This window comes from Humulus lupulus, chromosome 7, assembly GCF_963169125.1.
Source record: "Humulus lupulus chromosome 7, drHumLupu1.1, whole genome shotgun sequence".
NCBI classification, from domain to species: domain Eukaryota; kingdom Viridiplantae; phylum Streptophyta; class Magnoliopsida; order Rosales; family Cannabaceae; genus Humulus; species Humulus lupulus.
In genome coordinates, this window is record NC_084799.1 from 94359231 (window position 1) to 94368281 (window position 9051).

The following is a 9051-nucleotide window of genomic DNA, read 5'->3' on the forward strand; positions in this document are numbered from 1 at the left end:
CCGCAACACACAATTTCATCTCAGAACCTACTTCACTATGGATGAATATCTAATATATTCAAACTCCTCCAACAATAGTTTGTATAATATCAAAAGGAGAAATAAGATACTATGTAGTAATTATTACTCGCCTTCAAGTAAATATATTTCCTACAATAAAAGTTTAAATAATAATGAGTAAATATGGTCAACCATATGTATGATTTTACAATATGGTAATTGGTATGATTTAGAGTATTCAAAGTTACTTATTAAATTAAACAAGTAAACTCACATTTTAACTAGTAATTTTTTAATCAATTAGTTAAACTACTAAAATTTCATTTAGTAAACCATAATTACAAAATTAGTGATAAATTAATGATAAACTCGAATTCCTAAAATAATTAACTTAAAAAAACTTTTAAAAATTAATATATGTTTTAATAATGAAAAACACACTCATAATCAATTTTAACAATATTGAAAAATATATACATTGTGTAAATAATATAAAAGATACCAAAAATCTGAAATATGAAAAAAAAAAAAAAAGAAAGAAAGAAAGTTAATTTCAAGTGATTTATACCTGTTTTGAACTTGAACATGTCTTCTAATCCTCCACAAACGTTCAAAAAATGGAAGAAAAAAAAACAACCTATAAAACATACATTAAAACTGATTAACCCACTAACAATCTCTTCATTTTCCCCTAAAACTTAAAAATATATCAATTTTATGAACATATAGACGTTTTAAAGAAATAATAGTGGAAGAAAATAAAAAAAAGACACACACAAATGGTGAAAATGGAGCTTACCGTGGCTGGGAAGAGATTTCGCGCAAACTGTGAAAATGGGGAAAAATGGGAAATGAGGGGTATGTGAGGGGTCGGGGATGAAGGACCGGGTGTATAGGAATTTTCTCAAAAAACCGTTGAGAAAAACCTCGCCCCCACTAGCTGATTAGTGGTGAAAAATACACATTTATTTATTTTAATAGTTAAAATAAATTAAATTTTATTTAATATTTTCATGGAATTAATATGATTTATTTTATAAATGAAAATATTTGATTATGACTTAATTTATTGTTATTTTGTAGGAATTAATGTTGTATTTTGGCACTTTGAAATGAAGAGAAAAGAAAATAATTAAATTTGAAAATGAGAATAGAAAGTGGCATTTTTCTTGAAAGAAAGTGGCCCAATCGGAAGGAGAAGACCAGGCACGTCTCCTCCCCAAGCCACTGAAGCCAACTGTCTACCATGCCAAGCCCAGCCAAGCAAGATGCCTGACGCCTGCCATTAGCCACGCCCCAGCCGAGTCAAGCCAAGCAAGTCGCTTGATGCCTGCAGCTTGCCTACCAGCCGCCTGCCACCCTCCCTCCAAGCCAACCACGCGATGCCACGTAAACTCCTAGCTGCTCTTTTTGCCTCCATGCCCAGCCCAGCCGTGACATGTGTCCGCCTCTGATTGGTTGTGGCTGGATCAACACTTCCAGCTCCCACCAGCCCATTTTGTGTGCTCTTTGGGGACCTCCCATTTTGAGCTTTAAAGCTCTTTTTTTTTTGGTGTTTTATAAAAAGAGCAAATTGACCATTCACCAAAATAGATAGGTTAATATTATTAATAAGATTTGATTTTTTAAAATCATATTTTATTATTAATATTTCAAATTTATTGTATAAACCTCATTTGTTGTTTAATTTCTTTTTAGTCATTTTTTCCCTTTATAAATAGGGACTATTTCCATCACATAAGTATGTAATTTTTAGAGTAAAGAAACTATAGCGAAATTTCTACTCACTTTCTTCTCATATTCTCTTCTTAGAATTTTATGAGAATCATGAGCATAATGGCCTAATCTTCCTAGGAAGGTTAGGGATGATTCCATAGGCTAGTGATGTTATTTTGCTACTTTGATTTACTATGTTCTTAATGTAATGTATTTGAGTTATTTATGTTCTTTCATCCCCATCTCTATTTTGTTATCTGTATTTACTTGTACTAATAGTATATAGGATTAGTCATGCTCTTTCTATGTGCTTCTAATTAGTAAAAGTAATATTGATGCATAATTTTATGTCTAATCTTCTATTGCATTATTGCCCTTGGGTGTTTTGTCATTTTTAGATTTTTCATAAGATTAACATTGTGCTGCTAAAGTAAAGAATTTTATAACTCAAATGAACTTTGGTTAGAAAAGAATATGGACTTTAATGTTAGATTTTCCAAGTAAATGTTGGGATGTGAACTATTTACTTGTGTATTATTGTAAATCAAGTAACTAAGGCCAAACAAGCATATGGATGATTCTTGAAACATTTCTATTTCTCAAACTCTTAATTACGCCTTACTTTTATTTCACTTATCTCACTTTATCATTTCATGAAAAAGACAATACAAAAATCTCAAATATCTTTTCATTTACATTTTTTTATTTATTTCCTGTTACTAACTTTTTGTGTTATTTTCTACTAATCTTTTGGTTTTAGGTTACCTCCTTGTGGATTGACCGCCCGATTTTACTACAACTACCGCTTAGCTGTAGTCACATATTGGGTTTTAAACAAATTTTAGCGCCGTTGCCGGGGAGGTAGTTTTCAAAGGTTTAGTGAAATCTTTACACAAATGTTAGTAACTTTAGTTGTATTTTTGTTGGTATACACTTTGTGTTTGTATAGTTTTTTTTATTTACTAATTTTTTTTTGTTAATTGTATTATTATTATAACAAAAATAAAAAAAACTAAAAATCACAAAAAAAATTATTATATATATTTTTTCTTTCTTTTTTTTCTCGGTAAAACAAAATAAAAAAGGAAAATTTTATATATATAAATATTCATATGTATATTTATATAAAAAAACGTAAAAAAAATATATATACTATTTTTTTTTATTTTCCTTTGTTTTGGGTTACAAAAAAAAATAATCATATAAATATAATTTTTTTCCTTTTAGTTATTTTTTTTATTCCATTTCTCTTTCTTAATTTTTTTTTTCTTAAATACATATTTGAAAAAAAAAGATTAAGCTTGATATTTTATCTTCACTTTAATTCTCTTTTCTTTATTTTATTTTTGTGTTATTTATTTTGTTGCTTAGTTTAGGCTTTTCTTTTTCTTTGCCTTAGTTTCCTTAGAATTTAGGTTTTCAAAAAAAAAAAAAACATAAAAATTGCATAAAATTGTTCATAAAATTTCAATCATAAAATGCTTAGTATTGGGAACAATTGTGTAATATTACAAATGGTAGAAACTGATATTGTTCTGTCTAGAAAGATTGGTTGTTAAATAAGGTTTGTGATAGCGTTACCCTCCACACTTACCTGAGAACCTCAGGGAGTTTTGTCTAGGCAAGTGTGGGTCTAAAGCGGTACCTTGGCAACCTTCCCAACCAGCCTGGGAACATTTCGAGCATATACCTTTGCACTATTACATTGTTGAACTTATTACAATAAGAAAAACAAGCTTGTTCTGTCAAAATAAGCAATTTCACTCTGTTTAAACGTTGTTTTGTCGAAAAGGTTTAACTTGTGATCCACCATACCTACTCAGTAACCTCGGAGAGTTCTAGTAAGGCGTTGGAGATCACCGAAAAACCTCCAAATCTACCTGGGAACAAGTTTAACAAAATAAAAACAAAAATTTTTTTTAAAAAAAATCAAAGAAAATAAAAAAAATAAATCTAATTCTGATTTTCGAGAGTGGATGAATCATCACGAAACTTCTAGTGACACTTCTTCCAATTCATCCACCACTCCTTCCGGATCTCCTTCCACCAATCCTGCTTCTCTACAAACTTTAGCTGATAATAATCCATTTACAATGGCTCGCAATGATGAAATCCAACCAAGAACTCTCAATGACTACCTCCATCCTACTCACACTTCCACGCCTTCATGCATTATCTTCCCTCCTAATATGCCCGCATTAGACTTTAAACCTGGCATGATTCAACTCTTGCCCACATTTCATGGAATGGAAAACGAAAGCCCATACGTGCATATCAGAGAGTTCGAGGAGGTAGTAGCCACATTCTATAACCGAGCCGAAAATGCCAATTCTGTGCGACTGAAGTTGTAACGCCCTGGATAGCCAAGACCGTTACACTGTGTGATTATAAAGGTGCAAGACTTGCTAATCAAGTCATATATTTGAAAATGTGGTCCTAAAGTCATAATTAGGCAAAGATTAAAAGGTTTTAGTCATAAACAGATAATTTTCATATAAAATGATTGTTTAGTACATGGGATCCCAAAACAGGGTTTAAAAGACACGTTTACAAAAATTCCAGAAGTCGTAAATAACTCAAGCCACTCTAATGGAAAAATACATACTTTAGGTTTTCGTCCCTATATAAACCCTCGACCGTGGCAGCAGAGCAGCTGTCAATGTACACCTTGCCCCCAGAGCTCTCCAACTAATGGTTGATCCGACATATCCTTTCCTTTACCTGCACCACATAGCACCCGTGTGGCGAGGCCCAACAATAAAACATAATATCGTAGCATGATCAATATCAATAATCAAATATTTCACAAGCATAACCAAGTATTCAACAATTCATAAAATTCACCTATTAAATGATAACAAACGACAAATTAACAATTTGTCATCCAAATAATCAACATGTCATATTCATCAGGTTAACAACAATAATCACATTCATAATCAACAGTTTATCATAACCATCAAATGATACTCAAGGTCGATGCCCTTAGGCCGTACCCTCTATTTAACCCACTGTCTTCGGCTCACTTAGGCCGCCCCCAGTGTTATATCCACTGACTTCGGCCAGCTTAACCGAGCTCAGTGATTAATAAGCTTTCCTCAGCTACCAGTGGCGTAATACCACCTCATGACAGTATATACATATATAGGGAACTCTTAGTCCCAGTAAAATCACGTATCACAATCATACAACATTGTATGGAACACTTAGTCCCAACTTAACCACCCAACCGGGTGCATTTTTCTTACCTTAGATTCTGATAGCTTTGATTAGCGAAATTAACCTTCAAGCACGATCTCATTCGAGCCCTAGTGTACACCTTTTATGGAGAGCCCAAACCTAGGTTGCCTCTAGTATCCTTCCAGTCCTTATGTAACGACCCAAATTCGCTAATAAGGCTTAAGGGCCTTGATTAGTGTGCCAGGAAGGCATAATGGGAATTATGTGTGACTTTAATGAGTAAAATTCATGATTATGATTTAAAGCATGTTATATGACTATTTTAATATTCGAGATGCATGACTATGTGTATTAGTATGCATGTAGGCCCTGATTAGGTTAGAAGGGCATAATCGTAATTTTGGTCATTATGGGCATAATTGTATTGATATATGTGATAATTGCTGAGGGCACATTATTATGTGGATACATCTGTAATCTGTGACTCGAGACGATCCTAGTGAGCAGATTAGCGAAAAAAGTCATGGCGGGAATTTATACCCGGCTCGGAGTGAGCCTGGAGGTATAAATGGGAATTTAGTGAGTATATTGGAGTCTATTTTGACATCGAGGAATATTATTGGTGATTAATTAGGTATCGGGAATTAAGCGATAAATATTAGAGACACTCGAGGAGTTAGCGGGAATTGGGGTGAAATGACTAAAATGCCCCTAAGTGGACTAAAGGGTTTAGAATTAATAGGCAGGGCATTAAGGTCATTTGGCTTTTTAAAGATAGGTATTAGTGAGGCTTTATGTTAGTGGAAGTGGTAGAATACTACAGAAGTCTGAGGAAGGAAAGAAAAGAAAGGAAAGAAAGGGGAGGAAAAACAAAGCTGGTTTTCTCTAAGGTCAGTTTGTGGTTCTCTCACCATTTCTCTTGGGTTTTCTTGGAGCAAAGCTCAGAGGAGAGCTAAGTTAGGCTGAGCATCAAGAATCCTAAGCTAGGCTTGGAGAATTGGTAGAGGTTTAGCAAGAGCACCCAAACATTTGGGGTAAGGCTTTGTAGTTTCTTCAGTTTCTGGTTTTGGTTTTTGAACTATGGTGAATAAGCTGAGTTTGATGGGAACTTTAGGGAATTCAGGCCAAGGGGTGAGGAAGAGCAAGCTAAGGAGGTGTAGAGGTTGTCTTGAAATCGAATTCCCATTAAAGGTATGAAATTCTAAGCTTTTAACTTTGATGTTTAACTGGTTTCTGTTGAGTTTTGATGTCTAGAAGTGCCTATGGTGAATTTTGAGATTAGGGATGCATGTGCTTGAGTTCTGGGTATTTGGAGTGCTTGGGATGAGTGTAGTATGTTAATAAGGTTGTTTTTGAGTTTGGTGAAGGTTTGGAGAGGTTTTGGTTAAGTTTGGTTCGAGGAAATCGCAGGGAGGAAAATTGAGGTATTGCCTGTCTGTGACTAGCGCTAGCCTTTGGGCTCTGTAGCGCTAGGCCAAGCTTTCTGGGGGAATTTGGTTCTGCTTGTAGCGCTGTAGCACCCTCCTATGAGCGCTGTAGCGCTGCCCTGTTTCCATAAAGGGATTTTAGGGTTATTTGCAAGGGTTTTTGACCTAGGGTTCGGGGTTCGATTCCACCACCTTGTTTGGTGGAACTAGGACTTCCCAGGGGCTCGGGATTGGTCCCAAGGTTAGGTTTTGGACTTGAGGTTTGGTGATGACTTTAACCTATGGTTTTGTTTAGGTGAGCACTAGGGCTCGAGAGGGATCGTGCTTAAGGAGTCAAGTGATCAAAGCTAGCGAATTGAAAGGTAAGAAAACTGCACCCGGTTATATGTTTGTGATGGGACTAAGTGCTCCCGATATTTGTATTATGTCAATGATGTTATTATTCCATGGGACATGTGATAGCGGCCTAAGGGTGCCGTACACAATATTTGCACACAGGGCGCGGCTTGCTCACTGGTAGCTGAGGACAACTTAATATTCACTGAGCTCGGTTTAAGCGGGCCGGAGTCAGTGGGATAACGAAGGGAGCGGCCTGAGGGCGCTAGCCCTAGTTATCATTTGTGAACTGATATATGATATGAATTGATATGTTTAGTATGTGGAATACTTGATTATACTGAATGCTTATATGGTTGAGAATATGTGATGCAATATGAGATATTGATTTGCTTGTTGATTGCTTATGCTCTGTTGTTGTGTTTTCTTGCTGGGCCTTGGCTCACGGGTGCTACGTGGTGCAGGTAAAGGCAAAGGCAAGCTGGACCAATCCTGAGATGGAGAGCTGCGGGGTTGAATGTACATAGCCAGCTATTCGATCACCATGGTCGAGGAGTGGATCAGGACAGGGATTGCCTAACTGTCTGTTTTGCCTTAATATGGTTGGATATTGTATTTAAAACTTATGTCTTTGTAAACGGTCTTTAATCTTGATATTTTTGGGATCCCGTGTAAACAGAAAACGTCTCTTTTTGAAAAATGTGGCTTTTGAGACCAAAACATTTTAACCATAGTTCCTTTACAGTTTCAATAGCACGTTTTTAATTAAATGACTTGATTAGCAAGTCTAGCACTTTATAAACACACAGTGTAGCAGTCTTGGCTATCCAGGGCGTTACACCTTAGCTCCTCAATCCCCAAAGCTCAATTCCCTCAATTGAGTGGCTAATCTCTTCCAAACCCTCTAGCTTCACCAAGGGCCCTAGCCCCAAGCTCCAACCTGAGTTTCCTCTGAGTTACAACCTCAAAAATCCTCAAGGTGAGGAAGAGAACAATGTATCGATAGGGAGAGGGAAGAAGAGTTTCTATTTTTCTTCTTTCTCTTTTGTTTCTTTCCTTCAGCCTCTATCTAATTCTACACATTCCACTAAGTGCATAAAGGCAGAAAACACCCTTATCACTTCTTAACCAGCAAAATGACTATTTTTCCCTCCCATTTTAAACCTAAGTATTAAATCATCCTAAGGGCATTTCAGTCATTACTCCCAATTCTCGCTAATTCCTAGAGTGTCCCTAATAATTACCGCTTACATCCCGACACCTAACTAATCACCAATTATTTTCCTCAGTATCAAATAGTCTCCAATATATTTCCTAAATTCCCAAAAATACCCCCAGGCTCCCCCAAGCCGGGTATAAATCTTCACTGTGACTTTTTCACTAAATCGCTCACGAGGATCGCCTTGAGTCTCAAACCGCAAATATATCCACATAATAATGTGGTCTCAACAATTTATCACAAATAATCATGTTTATGCCCTCGACAGGCCAAAATTACAATTATACCCTTATAATCTAATCAGGGCCTACATGCATACTAATACTCATAGTCATGCATCTCATATATTCATATAATCATATAAGCATGCTTATCACATAATCATGCATCTAATCATATATCCATATACTCATTTAGTCATGCATGCCATATAGTCATGCATTTAATCATTCATTCACATAGATACCAATTATGCCCTCCTGGCACACTAATCAAGACCCTTAAACCTTATTAGCAATTTTGGGTCGTTACAAAAGTTCTTCCCTTTCTCCTTGAAGGACAAAGCCAAAAGCTGGTTATACTCTTTGAGACCTAGGTCTATTGGAACATGGGAGGAGATGACCAAATATTTCTTTCTAAAACACTTCCCCAGCCATAAGACCAACAGTCTAAAACGACAGATTTCCACATTCTCCCAAAAGGACAATGAAACATTCTATCAAGTCTGGGAAAGATTCAAAGATCTGTTGAATCAGTGCCCGCACCATGGCTATGAGAACTAGAGTTTGGTCAGTTACTTCTATGAAGGCCTCACGAGTCGTGAGAGCCAGTTTGTAGAAAGCTATGCAATGGTGAATTCCTCGAAAAAGAGCCTGACGATGCTCTTGAATATCTCGAAGAAACCACGAAAAAAGTCTCACACCTGGACTAGTCCAAGTGCTACTGATAGCACCAACCGACACAACCATCTGAGATCTATCAACTTCAAGAAGAGGATAATTTTAAGGCCCAACTCGAAGCTTTGAAAAAGCAGTTTGAGGTCTTAATGACGAAAAATGGCCAAAAACCGCACATGATTGCTTAAGCGGAATCGCAAGAACCTTGCTTTGTTTGCGGAGGGAGTGAGCATTTAGCTAAGGACTGCTTAGCTTTGAATGAAATGAGGGGGTTTAT

General features: G+C 36.0%; 1 non-coding gene across 1 annotated transcript; it reads right to left on the bottom strand.

Moving 5' to 3' along the window:
* Window positions 1-8543: 8543 nt before the first annotated feature.
* Window positions 8544-8650, bottom strand: LOC133793251 (small nucleolar RNA R71). Its single transcript, XR_009874705.1, has one exon. It is a non-coding gene; the product is annotated as a small nucleolar RNA R71 (small nucleolar RNA).
* Window positions 8651-9051: the final 401 nt, after the last annotated feature.